Source organism: Ciconia boyciana, chromosome 5, assembly GCF_034638445.1.
Source record: "Ciconia boyciana chromosome 5, ASM3463844v1, whole genome shotgun sequence".
NCBI lineage: Eukaryota > Metazoa > Chordata > Aves > Ciconiiformes > Ciconiidae > Ciconia > Ciconia boyciana.
This window is the reverse complement of record NC_132938.1, coordinates 27,188,001-27,206,856: the sequence shown is the minus strand read 5'-3', so window position 1 is coordinate 27,206,856 and position 18,856 is coordinate 27,188,001. Positions and strand designations below refer to the sequence as shown.

At 41.7% G+C, this 18,856-nt stretch overlaps 1 protein-coding gene across 20 annotated transcripts in view; it reads left to right on the top strand.

The window, feature by feature from the left end:
- Positions 1-18,856, top strand: part of APBB2 (amyloid beta precursor protein binding family B member 2) — a 200,235-nt gene that overhangs the window by 11,999 nt on the left and 169,380 nt on the right. For 16 of the 20 annotated variants that reach the window (XM_072861654.1, XM_072861661.1, XM_072861655.1 and 13 more), the window contains exon 2: positions 8,520-8,654. The exons of 2 other annotated variants lie outside the window; for them this stretch is intronic. The gene's annotated coding sequence lies outside the window, so the exon portion shown is untranslated. Of the gene's footprint in view, positions 1-8,516; positions 8,655-18,856 lie in introns of all 20 variants that reach the window. 2 more of the 20 variants (XM_072861648.1, XM_072861644.1) reach the window with 1 other exon arrangement.

Sequence of the window (18,856 nt, the reverse complement as noted above, 5' to 3'; positions counted from 1 at the left end):
GATTGCAAGCAAATGTTTTTGGCATGGCTAAATGCAATGTGAAAGGTGTGAAGCCTCCTTGCAGAAGGTGAGCTCAAAAGGAGGTGTTGAAATTCTAGATCCATCATGGTAGAGGATTAAGCTGAATTTGCACAGATTGTAAAAAATGGCAGAGGAGATGCTCTAAGGAGAGTGATGCACATACCCTGTGATTCCAAAATGAAGATACTGATGCTCCTAAAGGCTGGCTTAGGAAAGGCACTTGCCAGAGGGCTCAGGTGGAGGCAGGAGCAAGCACATAAATAGATGAAGAGGAATTTTGATTACACAGAGGAGTTAAATGATGAAATGGGCTGAAAAACGCAGCAGTAAAATAAGCCTAAATCACTTGCACGAAAGTAGGCACTAACCTTGAAATAAAATTCTTCTGTGGAGCAGTGGGGAGGCATACTCTGTACTAAGTACAATATAAACTCACTTAAAAATGTTTTTTAGGTTTCCTTTTTTCCCTCCTTTGTCTGTTTTAAGGAGAGGCTGGAGTTTGTCCTGAAAGATTCTAAAAGTACCTAAATTTGAGAATAAACTTGTTTTGTTTTCACAGAAACTGAAGTTTGGGTCTAGGAGTTTCACACACAAGCTATGTTCCTTTGCATTTTCTTGGCCATTCCTAATGTAGTAGTGTCTAGCTTTTATTATTTCTAGTTCAGAAGCATAAGCTAACTCAAATGCTTTCACAGAGCAACAGGAAGTTTTAAAAGGCCTTGAGGGAGGCCAGAAATCCAAAGCTTGTCAAACGGCCACAGCTGGTTGGTAAAAATGGATGATTAAAAACTAGCATTTTCCAAAGGGCTGTCAGTTGAATGTGGCAGGCTCATGGATGAGCCGTATTTCTGCCTCTCAAAAGCTGTGTTTGAAAGAACCTTTTCTTCCAGGCAGAGCAGTGCCCACGTGAACGCTTGGCTCTTCTGGAGCCTAATACAATCTGAGGTAGAAAGTATCTGCACACCATATAGAAAATGGTAGTAAAATTATTAGTGCTTTTGAAATTGATGTTTTCATAGTTAGCAATAACTAGAAAGCACCACAGGATCTTAAGCTCAATAAACTGCTTAAACTTAAAGCAAAACAGTTCCTTTAAAGGACCTTCAGTTGCAGAGAACCTCTCAGTTTTGCAAGGTGAGAGTAATGCAGCTGGAGCAGATTGGTTTTACTGAGTGGCTACTGAAGATTGACAGAGGCAAAGCACTGTAGTGAAATAACAGTCTGGGTTTGATCCCTTCTGATGGGGAGCAGGTATTTAAAAAAAAAAAAAAGGCAAGTCTATTGGGAGGTCTAACTGTAGTGCTGTTACCTTAACAAGCACCAGAGATGGCTTCAGAAATTGAACTGTTATTGTAGAGAGGCAGCTCATTGTAAGAATTGAGATCAGGAAGCTTGCTTTCTTGCTTCTGAACAGGAGTAGTCTTAGGAGACTTTTACATGCTCGTTTTCTTCATATGCTCATTGCTATTTCATGGTATAACAATTTCTGTGTTTAAAACAACCTTTTTCTTAAAATGAAAGATAAAGAGCAAAGTATTTATAATGTTAGCATGGGGTTGGCAGCTTTTAATTAGATGCTTTAAATACAAAGTTAAGAAATGGCATGCCTACAGGAATTTTTAGATCTACTGGTTTTCCTGTTGTCACATGGATTTTTCCACATTAATCTAACTTTTGATAATTGCTCCCCTGACCCAGTTACTCTCTTTATGCTGTCCTTTCCACGTCAAGTCAGGCAAGCATAAACATTTCATGTATATTAGAAATGAGAAGTTTTGTCTTCAAAAATGAATCGCAGGCCACTGTGGAAGGAGAAAAGGGAGAACAGCAAGTCTTGTCTTGACTTTTTTCCTGCATCCAAAATGAAATTGCGTAGGTAGATGCTGCGTTTAGGTCCTGCCGCTGTGATGGGGTTTACGCTGTCCTCCAGCTGTCCCTGAAGAAGGCTTCCTCACTTCCACAGCGTGTTGTAACAAGCATGATTAGATTGCTCAGAGGTGTGACCTACAATAATAAAAGCTATGGGGACCAAGCAACTTGCAGAACTGGAGAAGTGCAGAAGTGGGCTTAGGAGCGGGCCAGCCAAGGTCAGAGCTGCCCAGATGTCTATCTGATGTCCTCAGCTCCCTTGTCTCTTAAGGCGCCTCATGCTATCGCGCGGTAGCTGGCGTGTGATGTTAGACCTGCTCCTCGGCCTCGCAGATGAAGTCGTGCCCTCCTCTCTCGTGATGACATGTCCTCCCTCAGGTGAGACCAAGGCTGGCTTTACGTCTGAGGAAACCCTGCACGAGAGGCGCAAAAGACAGGCGACATAACAGGGAATGTCCCCCCAAAATACTGATTGTGAGATATGAATTTCTTTAACTGTATTAATTTTTTGAACTGAGAACTTTGGATGCAAGTTGGATGTTAGGAATGATTGTGTTGCCAGAGGAGGCCTGTCGTTGCTACCATCCAGGCAAGCAGCACGTTTTGAATTTTACTCCTGTGAGGTGATGACTGACTGCTGGCCTACGTTGCAAGGGCAGGAGAAGGTATTTCAGTAAAACTTGTGCTAGGCGTGTTTCAGCTGGGATCCCTGGCCTTTGGGGCATGGGAGCGTGCACCTTGTTTGCTTCTATGGGTCCCTGGTGCCCCTTCTGAAGCAAAAGGATTGTCATCCCAAAATGCCTTAAAAAGAAAGGTAAGAAACGGGGGTATTTCCAGCTGTTGCCCCCCCCCCCCCCCCGTGGTGTTTTTAAGGAGGAATAATTACCATTTTCATTTTCTGAGTAGGGGCATTGGCGATACAAAACCACTAGTCTTTTTTTTTTCCCCCCCTTTTTTTTTTTTTGGTAGGATAAAAATAGGAGTTAAGAGTGATGATAACATACCAGACTCTTCCAGGTTACTTTTATCAGAAGGGATCTGTTTGCGTGAATATTCACTGGTAATCGTTATCATTTAGGTCCTTCTGTCTTTTTCTCTAGAGGAAACAAAGCCTGCATCCTGGTTTTGTCTAGATCACTAATTGCTCTTGTTTCGTTAAGCTGTGGCCAGCCACCAGATTTGGGATCATAGTATTATTATTATTATTAAGGAAGTCTGTTAGTGTTTTAATTGCATGTGTGCCACACTTCTGAGCGGTATGAAAGGGATGTTACACACTGCCTGGGCATCCCAGCAGGCATAGTGAGAATAATACTTGGAATTTTTTTCTGTGAATTTTTGAGTGACTGCTATTAAGACTGGCATGTGTATGGAAGTCTTCAGCATACAGAGCATTAATTGCTGCTCCAAATAAACTTGGAATATATAACCAGAGCTTTACTCTGCTGAATTAATTCTCATGTTCTCAGTATCAAAATTGGCTTAAATTTGGTGGCTTTATTTCATGTCAGTGACCCCTTTGTACAAACGTACACTTGTGTGACTCAGGACAGCTGTGTGGGATTGCTGAGGAAGAGCGTTGCGTGCCGCCAGCCGAGCTGGAAGGTCTCGTGTGTCCCTTCCCCGGCACGGAGCGGCTTAACACCTCCTCCCAGGGCTTGTGGCACAGTCGCCCTTCCCTGCAATTAGTCGCTTGGCTAATTCCCAGTGTTGGTGGGTGCTGGTATTGGTTACAGAGATAGAAATGCCGTTGCTCTGGATGGCGTATTGTATACAGACGAGAAATTAGCAGGTACACTTTCTTAAGGAAAATGTGGGTTTTCTTAGGGTTGTTTTTCCTATCAGGAGGGGAAACACAAACTATGAATTTCTGTTTCTCAGCAGACTGCTGCTACTTGGAGTAAGTGAACCAGAAGCTGTAGGAAAAGCTTTTATTTTCTTGGGTCACTAAACATATTTTTTTATTCTCCACATACACATCAGCCCTGTTTGTAGTGAAAGAGAACTTCATGGGGTTTTGGGTAGTGTGGTGTGTGTTTGTTTTTTGTTTTTTTTTGTTTGTTTGTTTGGTTTTTTTAAAACAGATTTTAAACTTCTTCCCTGAGCAGTGAAGTATTGTGTTTTCATTCTTTGCATATTTCTTCGTTTTGGTTCTAATAGAATATGAACATGTGCAAAAGTTATTTATTTTCCTAAATGGTAACAGCCCTGGTGCGTTTGAAGCACAGTTTTGTGTGTTTACAGAAGAAACAGTCAGTCTTTTGATATGTAAAGTTTTAAAACAGATATTAAAGGAAAGATTAATTAAAACCATGAATGGAAAATGGGACAAAATGCAGCATAAGTTTATCCGTAGGTAGACTGTGCCAGAGTGAATGACCCTTTTTGTTTTTTTTTCCCCCACCTTAAAATGCGAGTTAGGATAAATATATTGATTTTATCTGGTCTTTAATAAAACACTTATTATGGTATGAAGTGGGAAACTCCAAAGTAGAGGAGTGGGTCATTAGAGTTACAAAGCAGTTACGGGTCTGGCTAAAGGGAAACAATAGAAGAGCAAAGGAGACCCCTAGGCTGGGGAAGACTAGCAATGGGATATTGCCACAAAAACTTTGGCAACTAGAAGTTAGGAATGCGCAAAAGACGCGTTAATCTTGCTGGTATTAAATGAGATGTGGACATGTAGATGTGTCATGCCATTATATAGTGTACTGTAGAAGTCTCGTCTAGGAAGAAGTGAATCATTTTGATAATGAGAAGTGAGAAGGATAATTTTAAACCGAACTCGGTATAAGAAGGCTCCTCATTCTGAACACACACGTTGGCTTTGCTCCAAGTAGTACCCAGCATTTTGCAGGGAGATGCTCTGGGATTTCTTGTGTCTTGTTTTCTCTGGTCTTTCCCAGTTTCCTTTCCAGCTTCGCCTCAGTTTGCCTTTTTCTGTAACACTTTTTCTTTCCCAAGTCGTACAGTACTCTTCTTTTGCTCATGGCTCTGGAAAAGCTAATTGAAATGAGACTTTGCTCATTGTTTTTGGAAGTGACACTAAGGATGACAGGACTGGCTTACTCAGCCTGGGAAAGGGGAAAGGTGCTGTATAGTTCCTGGGCTTTGGACCGCTTGTGGCTATGCAGTTTCCCAGGCTGTGGGTGCAGCTTCCTATTTAGCCTCTTGGATCTTACCAGGAGGTGGATTCAAAAAGCATCAGCAGAATTTTCATTTTTCTCTGCTTGCTGCAAAGGCTTTGGCGTGGACTTTACTGCATACATAATTGTAATAACAGTATATTAAATACAGAAGGTTGCATAATATGTTTCTATTTATTAAACGCTATCATTATCTGAATTTAGTTCATACTCAGGTTGTGTGTAACCTGAAGCCCCCGAGGTCTGGGGCTTAGTTTGTGTTTTATAGTTGTTCCTACTTAAAAATACCAAACATCATCTCTCCTCCCCGATTTTTTAAAATGTCAGTGTAGCCCTATTGTGGGTGAGTGATTGTGCCTTTGAACGTAGTGCTGGGGAAGAGCAGGCAGTCCTACGAGCAGTGTTAGGAATTTCTTGCTACCAGCCTTCCACAGTTTGTGGTAGGTAAGTTAGGAGCTGCCTATTCTATCTCCATCCCATAAAGACAGGGAGTGATGATCCAGGTAGTGTCTGTTCTTGTTCCTTGCAGACCTGCATAGCAAATGAAGGCAGCTCTGTAAGGTAGGTAGGGAAGATATTAGAGCAAGGATGAGGGATGGCCTCCCTAAATACTCTACTGTATTTAAAATCTTCATGGCAGCAATTTGAGATTTTATATATAGAGTCATTGGTGAACCTTTTATTCAAGTGGTAAGCTCTGTGCTGTGTTAGGCTCAAAGAACAGTGTAGGAAATAGGTTTTTCTTCTCTAAAGGAAGGTGTTTGCCACCCTTGTTAATGATGTATGGTATGCTACTTCTAAGTAACCCACTGGAATTGGGGTAAGATAAGACTGACTGTGAGGAGGAGTGCTAACTTTAGGGGTCTCATGGTCAGGACTTAAATATGGCATTGTGCATGCTTAATTCTGTAAAAGATGTTGTTTCCAACATCCTCAAAGACCTTTGGATCGGAATGGCTTGGGATGCTGCTATTGGGTTATGACAGGGATTTTGATGTTCTGGGAAAACATTTTTTTACCTTCCAGAAAAATATTTTGTCCATTTTGCTTAGCAACGTCTGATTCTTCAGCTTTGCTTTTGTATTTTAAGCAGTACTTTAATGCCTGCAGAACTTTGATTTTGGCTTGCTGATGCAAATGGGATAGATGGGCTGAAGTACTTCCCTCTGATATAAGTGGGACCTGAATCATGTTTGAAAGGCATGTCACTCTGTTCATATGAATTTACGCCTTCTCCCTCCCCAAATACTACAGCGTCTTGACATTGGGTCATTTGCATCCTGAAGAGCGCAAGCCAGAGACAGCTTTGCTTTTGCTTGAAGTATCTGGCTCTCAACTGGTTTGGCTTTAGGCTGACAGTGTCTAAGGACCAGCCAAGTTGGAGCACGTTTTTGATGCTCTTTCCTGACAGACTGTGTGACCTTTATAGTTTCAGGATATCATTTTTCAGAGGTGCACTTTTAGTCCTAATGGTTCAGCTGGCACTTCTTTAAAATTGATATATATCCAAGAACCAAGAGAAACTACTTTTCTGATGTGGGGGAACTGGAGACTGAATTAGACTGGTGAAATATTGAGGTCAAGGTATTCTTTAGTTGAAAACATTTGCTCTTGACAAGTAGCATGCCTTTATAGCAAGAATTATATTCTTGCTATAAAGATGCTGCAAAACACAAGGCAAAATTACCCAAAGCTAAAGATTTATTGAGTTGGCTATTTTTATTTTTTCTTCCCAGAACAGGCTGCAGTATATTGTGAAGCAGGGTAGCTGTGTTTGGACTCAAAAGTGTTTAGCAATTGCTTACAGACTGCAGTGGGTTTGATACAGAGCAGCACTCAGAAAACGCAAGGCTTTGTGTTGAAGGCAGGAGGACAGCCATGGAAGATTACTAATGGTTTCGTACATGATTCAGCGGGGTAGAGGTAGGAAAGCTGTGGCACAGAGCAGAGGCGTAAGCACATGTGCCGTTTGGCCCTATTTCAGTCTGCCTTGGCGGGCTGGGCCATAAACATCTCTCCTCCATCTCCCTTTTTGTGTTTTGCTCCCTGCCAAGGCAAATGTGAACTTGCAGTGTTATTTGAGGTTTTTCTGTACAGAAGTATCTTTTAACTGTAATCAGGACAGAACACCTCCCTCCTCCCTCCCCCATGGATAACCTGTAGTAGCATTGCTTGTGTCCCCGTGCCACCAGAAATACAGAGAAAGATCAACTTTGTCCTCCAAGTTCAAATGAATGGGAAAGTTCGATGTGGCTGATGAGTTCTGATTTTTTTTTTTCTTTATTTTTTTTTGACAAAACAAATAATTAAAGGTTGCTGTTAAATTCTCTTCATTTTCTTTTTAAACTCTCTGGTCATACTAAACTGCCTAGCTTAATGAGTGTTTTTAGCATTGTTTGGGGAAAGCATTATATTTAGAAAAACACTGTATTGTGGAACAGTTTTAACATGATATGGAAAATAGTATTTAATGACCAATAAGATGATTTATGTTGCTAAGGCAACCGTGTTACAAGACATCAGAACAAAGGAGTATGGGTGTTCCGGATTTGTGCCGCGAAGGTGTCTGCCTTCAGTTCTCCATGTAACCACGTTGTGCTTAATCACGAAAGGATTTGTCTGCATTGGCAGTACTGGGGAATTTAAAGACGTGCTCTAATGTCTAGTTTATGTAAGGATTCCTGCATATACTAAATAATTGGTAAATGTGCTAATGTGTTTTTGGGGAAAAAGTAGAGGGAGGTGGCTTGAGTAATGTTGGGCAGTTGATAGTAAAATAGATATGCATCTGTCTTTTCTTACTGAGTCATAGATTTGAGATGCAGGTGTCCCTAAGGCATCGCTTTCCATAGCCCCTGGGGAGATTTCTCCTCCTTGGTTGTTAGCACTGGTGTTATGAGTGCCAGCTGCAAGCTAGTGTTTGGTCACGTAGATGATACCTAGCATGGTAGATACATCTATAGGGATCGTGTGACATCCAGGAATTGGCACGAGGGAAATTTGTCTGGCTGGTTGTTCCTTTACTTGCAGCTCAGCTCTTCTTTTATTACAGATGGTTAAGACAAGAAAAGATTTCATAAATGACCTCAAGTCAGTGCAAGGCTGTTTCTCCTTGAAAGACTAGCCAACAGATTGTTTAAAAACTTACAAACAACAAGAATTAGCAGCCTGGCAGCCTGAGCTGACACAGGCTTTGAATAGCATGTGTTCAGGAGCATTTCTCCTTTGCCTTGTCAGGGTAGCCACGTTTTACAACAGGCATCATGCTCCTGGCAGGATTTGCGAACACATCCAGTCATGTTGCGCTCCCGACTCCTGTTGCTGGGGTGTTTTGTTTTTCCAGAGTGCCTTTAAGCTGCCTTCAACACCTTTTATCAATCTGGCCTTACCACAGCATGGAAACCAGAAAGACTTGCGTAGAAAGTAGCTGTCTAAACCCTGACTGAAGTTGCTTACATGTTTCATCATCCTCTCTCCCAGCAGGGATCTCTTCGGCCAGCGAGGAGGGGAAAGCTCACCAGCTCATTTGCAACGCAACAGGCTGTGCTGTGCTGCAGAAGTGTTCCCTGGTGCTGAGTGGGGGGCTCTTTAAGTTGAAATGAGGAGGCTTTCTTAAATGTAAGTTTCTGGGTGTTCTTGAGTAAAAAGAGATGACTTCTTTTCTAAACTTGCCTGATGCCTATGCGCAGTTAAAAGTTTGGTCAAAGTTGTTATCACAACATCAGTACATTTAAATGAAAACCACCAAATGTTCATGGCTAAGGATTGCTTTTCATGAATTTCCTGATTAGCTCTTTAAAAGTGTTAATATTGAGATATTCTGTTCCAGCCTCTTTCTTTTCCTTAATGTTCTTTTTAATTTAAAATTATTGTTCAAGTCCTTTTTTTATACTGTGTTTTTTATTTTTGTGCCTTGAAAACTGCACTCTTAGTTTTGAATGAACTTACAGTAAGAAAGGTCAAAGCATAAAGGCTAAAAATTTCCTTTACATTTTTTCTTTTTTTCTGTTCCATTTCTTTCCAGACTTTCTTTTTCTTTTTTTCCTCCTTTGCTTCTTAAGATTTAAGGCAGAGAAACTGGGGGAGGTTATAAAGTGAAGGTTTGGGGTTTAGCTGTAGGCGCGGCCATCCCATCTGCAAGGATACAAGAAAGGTGCTGCTGTTGACTCTTACAAGAGCTAGTTGTTGAATCCAAACGAAGTGTAACTTGGAAACCTTCAAAGACCCAATTCAGGCTACATGCAGTATGTAGTTTTAGATTTGTTCTCTTTTTCAAGAGCTTCAGGCCCATGTCACTGAGAGCAAGCGGTAAGAATACATGCAGAAGTCAAATGAAGGATAACGTGCATCTCGCTGGAGCCAGTCACACTGTAACTTGGTGCTATCTCTTACCATTACAAAAGCAGCGTGTGGCATCCTTGGTTGTAAAAGCTGGTTGTGGAGGATGACTCTGTTCTGCTTGGTGTTTCTAACTGAGGACACACATATTTAATGGTTAAAAGAGCAATTTGGGAAAGATGTCGCTTATGTGACTTCCATATCGCACAGTGTTGGGGCAGCTGCAGTTTATCTGTCTCTGACGTGAAGATGGTAATGGACTTCTTAACTCAAGTAGAAGTTGTATAAATTAGTACTTCAGAAATTCTTATGAACTGTTAAGATAAAATGTGAATTGTGGTTAATGTGAATTACTGTTGAGGGAATAATGATGAGATTAAAAATGGAATATCAGACACCGTTTTAACTTAACAGCTGTGGTTTCTATGATAAACCCTTTCACATGAAACAAACCACAGTTTAGGAATTCTTTTAAGTATTTTATCCTGTTTTGAATATATATTTACATTTTAAAATATTTTAAATTCTGAGAGGAAGTTTTCTTCTGTCTCCCTGATACTCTCTGAAATCCTTTGGGGGAGAAAGGAGGAGTGTTTAGAAAGCTATTTCTGATGTTAAATAGCTTCTTTAAGCTGATAAAACCCTGAATTTGGGTGGAAAAAGTTTTATTGAAAAGTAGCTGATTGCGCAGGCCCGGAGGTCAGCTGCCCTGGGGTGTCCTTTGGGCTCCGGCATCGGTCCCCGGGCATGCTCTGCTGCCAGAGATGGGGCTGGCGGGATGCTGCTGCCTCGGCTGGGGGCCGACTGCTCGGCACAGCCACTGGCACTGCCAGAGCCCCTCCTTGGTGCTCCCCTCCTAGCCAGCGTCCTGTGAAGCTGAACAAATTCCAGTGCTAGCCAAGCTTGTAATCAATTAGGCACAAGGTGAAAAGGACAAGGAAGAAAAAGAAAAAGTGACAGCTGGGTGTGAAACATCAGCAGGGCTTCATTAAGGGCTATACGATTGACAGCTACTCGGCATCTTCATTTGTGTGTGTGCAAGCTGGGCCAAGGCTTCCATCGCATCCGCTGCAAAAACTAACTTGATTGTATCCCCACGTCTAACCATTTTTTGCACATCCAAGGATGTCCTCTGCTTCTAAACAACCGGCCCTGTATCACTGCTCTATCCAATGGGGATGATTACCTCCCCTTGCCCCCCCCCCCCCAAGAGCCTCTGGTCTGAACATTCAGACAAAGGACCTGAATAAATCAGATTTAAACTTTGTTCTTATTTGGTTTATATCAGCAATTTTACACAGCTTTCTGAGGAGTTGTGAACTCCTCTCAGAGTTTGTACTCAGCACGCCTTTTTTTTTTTTTTTAAAAGAAGGTAAATGCAAAAGGCATGAATTGGACTCCAGAAGCTCTCCTCCAGCCCCCGCTGTGGCTCAGTGTGAGAGGGGAAACCAAAATCTGGAGGGAAAAACTGTTGTTATGGCAGCAGAAATAATTTCTGATTGAGACTTGCTATTCAGATGCTGCTTTCATGTTTCCTGTTTAAATCTCGAAAGAAGTCTGTGTATTATATGATGAATTAAATGGCTTTTTAATAAGCATGTAACTAGTATCTCCCAAACTCTGTAATTTAGGCACTTATGTGAATAATAGCACATGATGTATAATAGCATGTTGCCTTCAGTTTTCCAAACTCTAATAGAGAGGGCAATGATGCACAAATGTATAACTTAATTAGGTCTTAATTTTTAGTACTTTGCAGCCCACTTTATGCAGATATCTTTATTTGTATTGTGGTGCAGTTGAATCACTGGAATAATCTTCTGAGCAGTTAGGCTGCCCAATTGTGATTGCAGTGAGCCTGCAGAGGTTAATAAATGAAACAACTCTTCTAGATTTTCGTTTTCTTTTCATTGAGCAAAGTGTGCTGGAAGGCACAGTTGGGAAAAATCATCTGTTTTTAATTTATTGGGTTAGTATATATTTGTGTACTAACACCCAACGCAATCTCTGCCTGTTAACCTTCTCTGATGGAGCCCTGCCTGCACAACATGGCTCATGTCTGAAGGGGAGCATTGGCTTCTAGCGTCTGCAGAAGACAGCCGCCTCATGGCTGCAGCTTTCCTCTGAGGGGTTGGGCTCTGAGCATCTTCATGCAAGGGAGCAAGCAGTCTCAGTTCCCTCCTCTTTCTGTGCAAGCGCCACTGCTGCAGAGCTGCTGTGTAAAGGGGACTTTCACCCTGTGGTAACAGAGAGAGCACCCTTCCACTCTGTTTCTGGAAAGGACTAACCAGGCACCTCCATGGAGTGTGTTTGGCCTGCGGTCTGTGAGTATCTTGGGTCCTGGCAGCAGGTGGGATTTCAGGTTTTGCATCGCCCTGCTTCTTGCAGGAACATCCTTTGGTACAGCTGAAGCATAGGTTTTGTGCTCACTGTACATTGCACTTTCCTATCCTTCGTTTGCAAGTGCATGTTCTTTGTTTCAGGCTGCGTATAAGTCCACAGATACCTGAATGACATCCTGAAAATACAGATGGGTCTTTGGCTGTTCTGGAATAATTGAAATTGAATTGAAACGGTTACTATTTTCATCAGGAGACCACTAATCTTAAGCTTACACGACAAGCAACTACATTTGTATGTTTGGGTATAGATAGCTGTTGTTGGGGAACTGCTCTCTTTATACAGGCACTGCTCCCTTCAAGTCTTTATTTTGCTCTGATCTTTTTAAGTCTTAAGTGGTCACCTTTCATACGCCTGTGAAACTCTTAGATCTGGACAAGCCATCTTCTTCTGCAAGCTGTTAACTGAAGTGAGTTGGTCTACTAGAGAGTAAAATCTAACACAACCCAGAGGTGAATGTAGAGAGGAGCAGTAAGCAGTGAAATGGGCTTTCTATGACTGGAGTTGGTGAGTTTCTAGGGGAAACAGCAGAGGACTTTCAGTTGCATCTCCTTCACTGAGGACAGTCATGTCTTCCAACTAGGCAGGCTTGGTAAGTGGTGGTGATTCACTCTTCTGTGGGAAGAGGTAGGACAGAAGGAAGGAAATTACAAGCTACATCTCCGTAAGTATTTTACAATGATGATGTGTGTACGCAGCTCTATCATTGGCATGGCACTCCTGTAGCGCCTTTACTGAAATAATTATTGATGAGTTATTGTAATTACTGATATTCCATCCCTACTGGGGATTATCTGAACACAGTTTGGTGGATAGTTGGAAGGTAACCATTGAGCTCTTTCCCAACCATGGAGTGGCATTCATCACATTTAAGGACTTAATCTCAATGATATTGATATCAGGGGAGTGAGAGAACCTGGTCCTCATCTTCCATTTGGGTAGAGATGATGACTGGGTCTTCAGTAGGGAGAGAAAGTGAATGAGCCCGTGCAGACTAGAATGGGTTACTTTTCTTGGGCCTGTGTCTTGGGCCAAAGAGGCTTTTAAAAGGAGACCCTGTAGAGAAGATGGGATTTGCATGAGCTGGAAGAGGTTACCCACTGGAGGAGCTAACGTCCTGGAAAAGCAGTGACTTGGACGACAATACTGATTGCTCTCCTAACACAGAAAGGCAGATGACATGACAAATCTTGATGGTCCCCAAAGACCACTTAATTAACTCTGAACACAAAGGAATTAATCACATTTGCCTGGCTTACGAAATGGCAGAAAAAGGCATAAAACTGTTACTTTTCTTCAGTTGGGAAGAAATTCTTCTGGGCTTGTCTCAAGGGCAGCAAGGTGCTTTAATCTAAGGGCTATTGATTTATCTAAGCTTCAAGCTAGGACATTAGTTCTCTGAGAAAATAGATCTTTGCCCACACAAGACTTGAAATATATGCTTCCTGTGGTGAAGGGGTTGGAAAGTCTTTAGCAGCACATGCAGTACTGAGAAAATCATTAAGGAATGTGTATGTTCCCAGATGCTGAGTATGCAATTTCTGAAATAATTTAAACTTTGTGCAGTTTATGTAGAGGGTCTTGTTGTGTCTATTATGTGTGGAGTGACAAGAGGAGGAGGAGAGCTCTGTGGCTGGAGTAGATGGCTTCCAAAAAGGTCTGACAAATCTCCAGGTGGAAAATGCACCAAAGTGTCATCGAAGTCAATATTCTAGTGGGTCTGAGATCACAGAGTGTTCAAATGAGAGCTTCTCTCCCTTCCTGAGCAGTAGCCAGCTCTGCAAAAGTTAAGCCTTTCTCTGAGAGGCCCTTTTGTACTGTTCATGTGGGGCTGTCATTCCTGCCTGCACGAGGATCAGAGACTTCAGTGTGCTGGGCCTTATGGTTGTATGGTCATCTTTCTGGATCTTGTATCTTTTTGGATCTTGGCACTCTGTGGTTGGTGCTTCCTTGTTTTCCCAACCAGGCTGGCTTTGCGTAGGTGATAGCCAGGAAAGGCAGAGATTAGATTATAGGGCAGGTAGAATCATGGAATCATAAAGTGGTTTGGATTGCATTGGAAGGGACCTTTAAAGATCATCTAGTCCAGCAACCCCCCTGTCGTGGGCAGGGACATCTTTCACTAGATCAGGTTGCTCAAAGCTCCATCCAACCAGACCTTGGACACTTCCAATGATGGGGCGTCCACAATTTCTCTGGACAACCTGTTCCAGTGCCTCACCACCCTCATCATAAAAATTTCTTCCTTATGTCCAATCTAAATCTACCCTCTTTCAGTTTAAAGCCCGGTCCAGTTTCAGCAGGTACTGCTGCTCCTCTGCAGGGCTCCTTTTGCCTGGTACCAAAGCCAGACCTACTGTGGAGTGATCTTTATCTCTGCTAGATAGATGGTGTGCTGCATGCTGTTTGAGACTGTCGGGATTGTCAGGGTAGATCAGACCCTGCGTCCCTCTTTTTCCAATATCTCATCTACAAGGTGTCAGTGCTGCAGGTTTCCAGAGGAAAAAGTAGGAGCATCTCTGGTTTTTATGGGGTGATCTCTCCCACTGTTGTTTTATCATGGTCTGTAATGGTTAGAGGTAGACCCATGCCTTCAAGGTTGTCGATAAATGAATCTTAGTAATAAACCTTGCATAAATGGAACAACTGTGCCTGGTCTTGGTCCTCACGTAAAACGTGTCATACTTGACTTCCATGACTTCCTGCAGGAATTAATTTTAGTTTGTATTTATACACACACACATTCTTGTGTATGCAAACAGAAACTTCCAGACTTCCTCTTCCAAATAATTTTCTGTCTTACCATACTTGGATGTATTTCAGCAGATTGGGATTGTTCAGGAAGACAGTCTATTCTGAGGGTTTTTCCATTCCCAGATCCGGACATGTTACCTCTTTTTGAAGGAGATGTAACCCTGGCTGGTTTAGCAGCATCTTGTGGGGTGACTAGCACAGCATGTTATTACAGAGCAGTGTGCACTATTGTCTTCTAGAAGATGTTTATTAGACTATTGTTATACATCATCTCAATTCTGGTCATGCAAGGCTATGGAATTTGTGTTTCCTTTTTTTCTGCTTTTTAAACCATGGCTGTATCTTGAACAGAGACTTTTGCTGAGCTGTTCCCAGTCCCTTTCTAGAGCCTTTAATTAATGGTTTGATTAAAAATTCTGTGAGATTTTATAACTAGCATAAAAGCTTGCATTCAGTGTGCATTTGTTAATACTGAATTCCATTGGCGTTATATTTCTTGTCCATCCATGTCACTTACTTCTCTCTGCAGACTCCTCACAGTCCTGTCAGATGTTGCTTTACATCAGAAATTGTCATCTGCTGTTGTTCCTACCTTTAATCTCTTCCTTTCAGTTCGTTGGACTATGAAATACTTTAAAACACAAGGACATGGGAGACAGGCTGCTGCTCATCTTTGCTGTTACGCACACTGAGCCCTTATTCTCACCCTTGCTGTTGGTCTCCTAACCAGGGTTTGATATGTGTGCATCCCACCACCGGCCCGTCGCCTGCTTATCTTGGCAAGCCCGTGCTGCCTGGGGAGGTGCACGAGGCAGTCCTTCTTTCCCTCCTCCCTTGGTTGGGCAGGCTACGCAAAGCACGCCTCGTTCGAAATCCTTCAGGAACTACTGAATGTCGGAGCTGCTCTCAGACACCGGTGTGCGTGTCATGGTTGGCCAGGGTTACTTTACATGGTGATGAGAGAAGTTTGGGCTTGTGTGGCAGTTACTGGTGGCCTTCAAAGAGCAGTCGGGTATGGGTTCTTTTTTGCATTGAATTAATTTTGTAAAATACATCCACATTGATAGTTTTATGCGTAATGTACTAGTTCAAAGAATGAAGTGTAGTTCGGGTGAACAGGACAGAGTCTTGCCTTAGTAACTACAGCTATTTAAGAATTAGGGAAAAAAAAAATGTTTTGGCTGAAGTGTTCTGAAGTGTTTTCTTCTTTGGCCAGTAAATGTCAGTTGCTTTAGAAGCATTAAAAACTTGGATGTGTTCCAGCCTCATCTTCCAGCCTTTCTTGTTCCTTTCCCCTCTTATTTAGCTTTATGCCAAGAAACACAACAGCTCTAATGACTCAGACATGAGAACTCTATTTCCTTTCATTTTTTAGCCCACCTTTTATATACACATGCATATCCTATTAACTTTTAAAAAGCCATTGTTTGGAATTAATACTAAGCAGTAATGATGGAAGTGTGTATTTGATTCCACTGTGTAAAAACTTACAGTAGTTAAAACTTTTGGAGAGGGGGTCCCATGTGCAGCAAGATGCGGGTGCACAGCTGGGCAGCCGGCAGATGCTGTTGGGTGCTCAGAACTGTACAAGTAGGGGGCTTAGCTCCAGTTTCCAGCTGATTTCCCCCACCTCCATCCAAAATTGGTTGTTATGATTTCAGTATCTCTAGGTACCTAACTGAAAAGCATATGCTTTGATATACGGCTTTCCAAGTATTTCTGTGTAGTAGTAATCAAACTTTTCATGAGCACTGGGGTCATAGTTCCATATTAATTTTTAATGACCTATGATGGCTTTTTAAAACTCAAAATGTGTAGTCCCTATCCTGAGGAGCCAAGCCTTTATAGGTTTATTAAATAAAACATCACACCAGAATACATACATGTGGTGAACTTGATGTAATTATAGTTAAAGTTCTGATAACAGCACCTATTCACGTGTTGCTCTGCTTTTGCTGCACGTGAACCTTAATTTTTAGAGATTCATATCTGTTCTGTATTCAAATGTTAAAAGAAATGTTGGGGTAGCTTCCGGCAATAAAGCTGAACTGACCAGTTTTCCTGTGAAACTTCCAGTACTTCCTGCTTCTGTTCTGGCTTAAAATTAATGGTGTTAAAAACCACCTTTTCTTCTGTCATTTCCACTTCTGATTTTAGCCAGAATATGAAAGCAAGGAAGCATTGTAACAGTAATAAATAAATAAAAATTTAAAAATTCATCATGATCACTTTGTTTTCAAATTACAATGGTCAGAGCTTCAGGTTTCTGTTGTAGTTTTTATATAAAAGGTTCTTTATGTCTGCCTATACTTCCACATATTGAGATCTTGGCGCATACATGTATAAATATATACAGAGAGAGAGGAAAAAATGAGTTTATGGGGGGGGGGAAAAGTAGCCAAATACAGACAAAATTGCTTGACTTGAGGAACAATTGGAAGATTAGACCAGATAATGGCGTGTATGTTACTTTGGGGAAATTTATCAAGCAGTGTGTGAATGCTGCCTTGCTGTTCCTAATGCAAGCCCAGCTGCTGAGATCAAATGGTGATTGAACATTAGTCAATAATTCTATACGTGCATGTCAAATATTTTCCATCTTTTAATTGGCTTCTGTATATAGTGTGCTGATGGTACCCATTATTTCTCTTGTTCTGCAAGATTGTAGCTGCTTTCTTCTTAATTTAAGTAGTGTCCATGTCGTGTTGTGTGTCGTCCTGTCGTGTCCCTCCCCCTGAAATTTCAATTACTTTAGAAACATCGAAAACTTGGTGTTGCATCGACTTCATTCTGGCTTGTATTTGTGATCCTCCCAATACATCTCAGGTGCAGAGATGCCCAAGTGGTGTTAATTTAGGATAGTATAGTTATTTCTGTCCTTTATAGTGCTTGCAAAACTTGCCACATCACGTTTGCTATTTAGTGCTGAGTTGTAGTGAAGATGAAGGTGTCTGGTAAAAGAGGATCACTTCAATTTTGTGTTGTAATAGTATATGCTAAATGAGAAAAAGTGGAGTCTGGCAAGTGATCCCTTGCTCTGCAGTATCTTTAGCCTGAGTTTTCAAATCTGAAGTGCAGCCTGCTCTGTACTCTTGAAAAGAAGTAGCTCAACTTCTGGAGTCTCCCCAGACACATGACTACGATTTTATGGTAGGATGTGTTTCTGCAAAATTGTAGCCAATGTGCAGCAAAAGCACTGGAAGGAAAGAAATTAAACCCAAGTTTTAACAGCAGTGAAGGAATAAGGAAAGGGTTAAAAAAATAAAGTGGTCATTAGTATTGGATATGTAAATGAATATAATTTCTCAAGTAGGTTTTATCTGTTCAATTTAAAACTTGGAAGCAAGCTGACTTTAGACGGTGGTGCTTATGGCAAGATAAAAATGCAATAATGCAAGCAAATGGTTTTCCTGACTAGTTTTTAATCTGGATACAAGCAAGCGTAGCAGTAACCCCCTGAGTGAGATGATTACAGAGTTGTCTAACATTTCCAAACAGCATTTTGAATTTGGCACTGTTGGAAGCAAGAACAGTTACTCTTGTCCTGCATCTGCGTAAGCCTGATCTGAATCTGATCCAGTATCTTCTCCTGAGATCAGGGTTTCAGAGCACAGTTCTTTTTTTTTTTTTTTTTTTCTTCTTCTTCTTCTTCTTCCCTCTCTGAGGTAGTGCTCTGGCAACTATCGTTTTAAAGGATTTTACATACAAGAGTTGAAGAGCAGTGTAATGTAGTAAATAGAGAACTAGATTAGGACACCTAAGCTGGTGAAACCCTGTCTGTGCTCTGCTGAATTCCAGCTGACTTCAGTGGAGTCAGGCTCTAACATGGAGCTTCCATTCATGGTCAGCCATGCTGTGCAGGTGATGCGGCTCGTATGGTCTTCTGTCCTTTACTTTGCTATACATTTTGTTTCATAAAGCTCGTATACTGAAATAAGAATGAGGAGTTTGCAGCTTGCTTTTGCTTAACTGGTACCCAGTACCTGCCCAAGGAGAACATTTCAGGTCAGGATTGCATATGCTACTTGACTGCTCTGTCTTGTTCAGTCAAGCGTTGTAATTTTTCTTGTGTTGAACAGTCCCCCTACACTTGCTTATCGTAGGAGGGTTATCTGCATTGCATATAAACGTACTGTGGCTGCAGAGGAGATCTGAGCTGATCTCATGCGATCTAGCTCAGGGCCAGAAGCAACATGGTTGAGCTTGGGCAGCAACATGCAGCCTTGGCAGTTTGGGCTGGTGCCATCTCAGGGATGGATCCCTGTGCTTTACAATCAGCATTGCTAATGTTTCTAATGTGCTCCTGTACCTTAGTTGATGTAACTTGT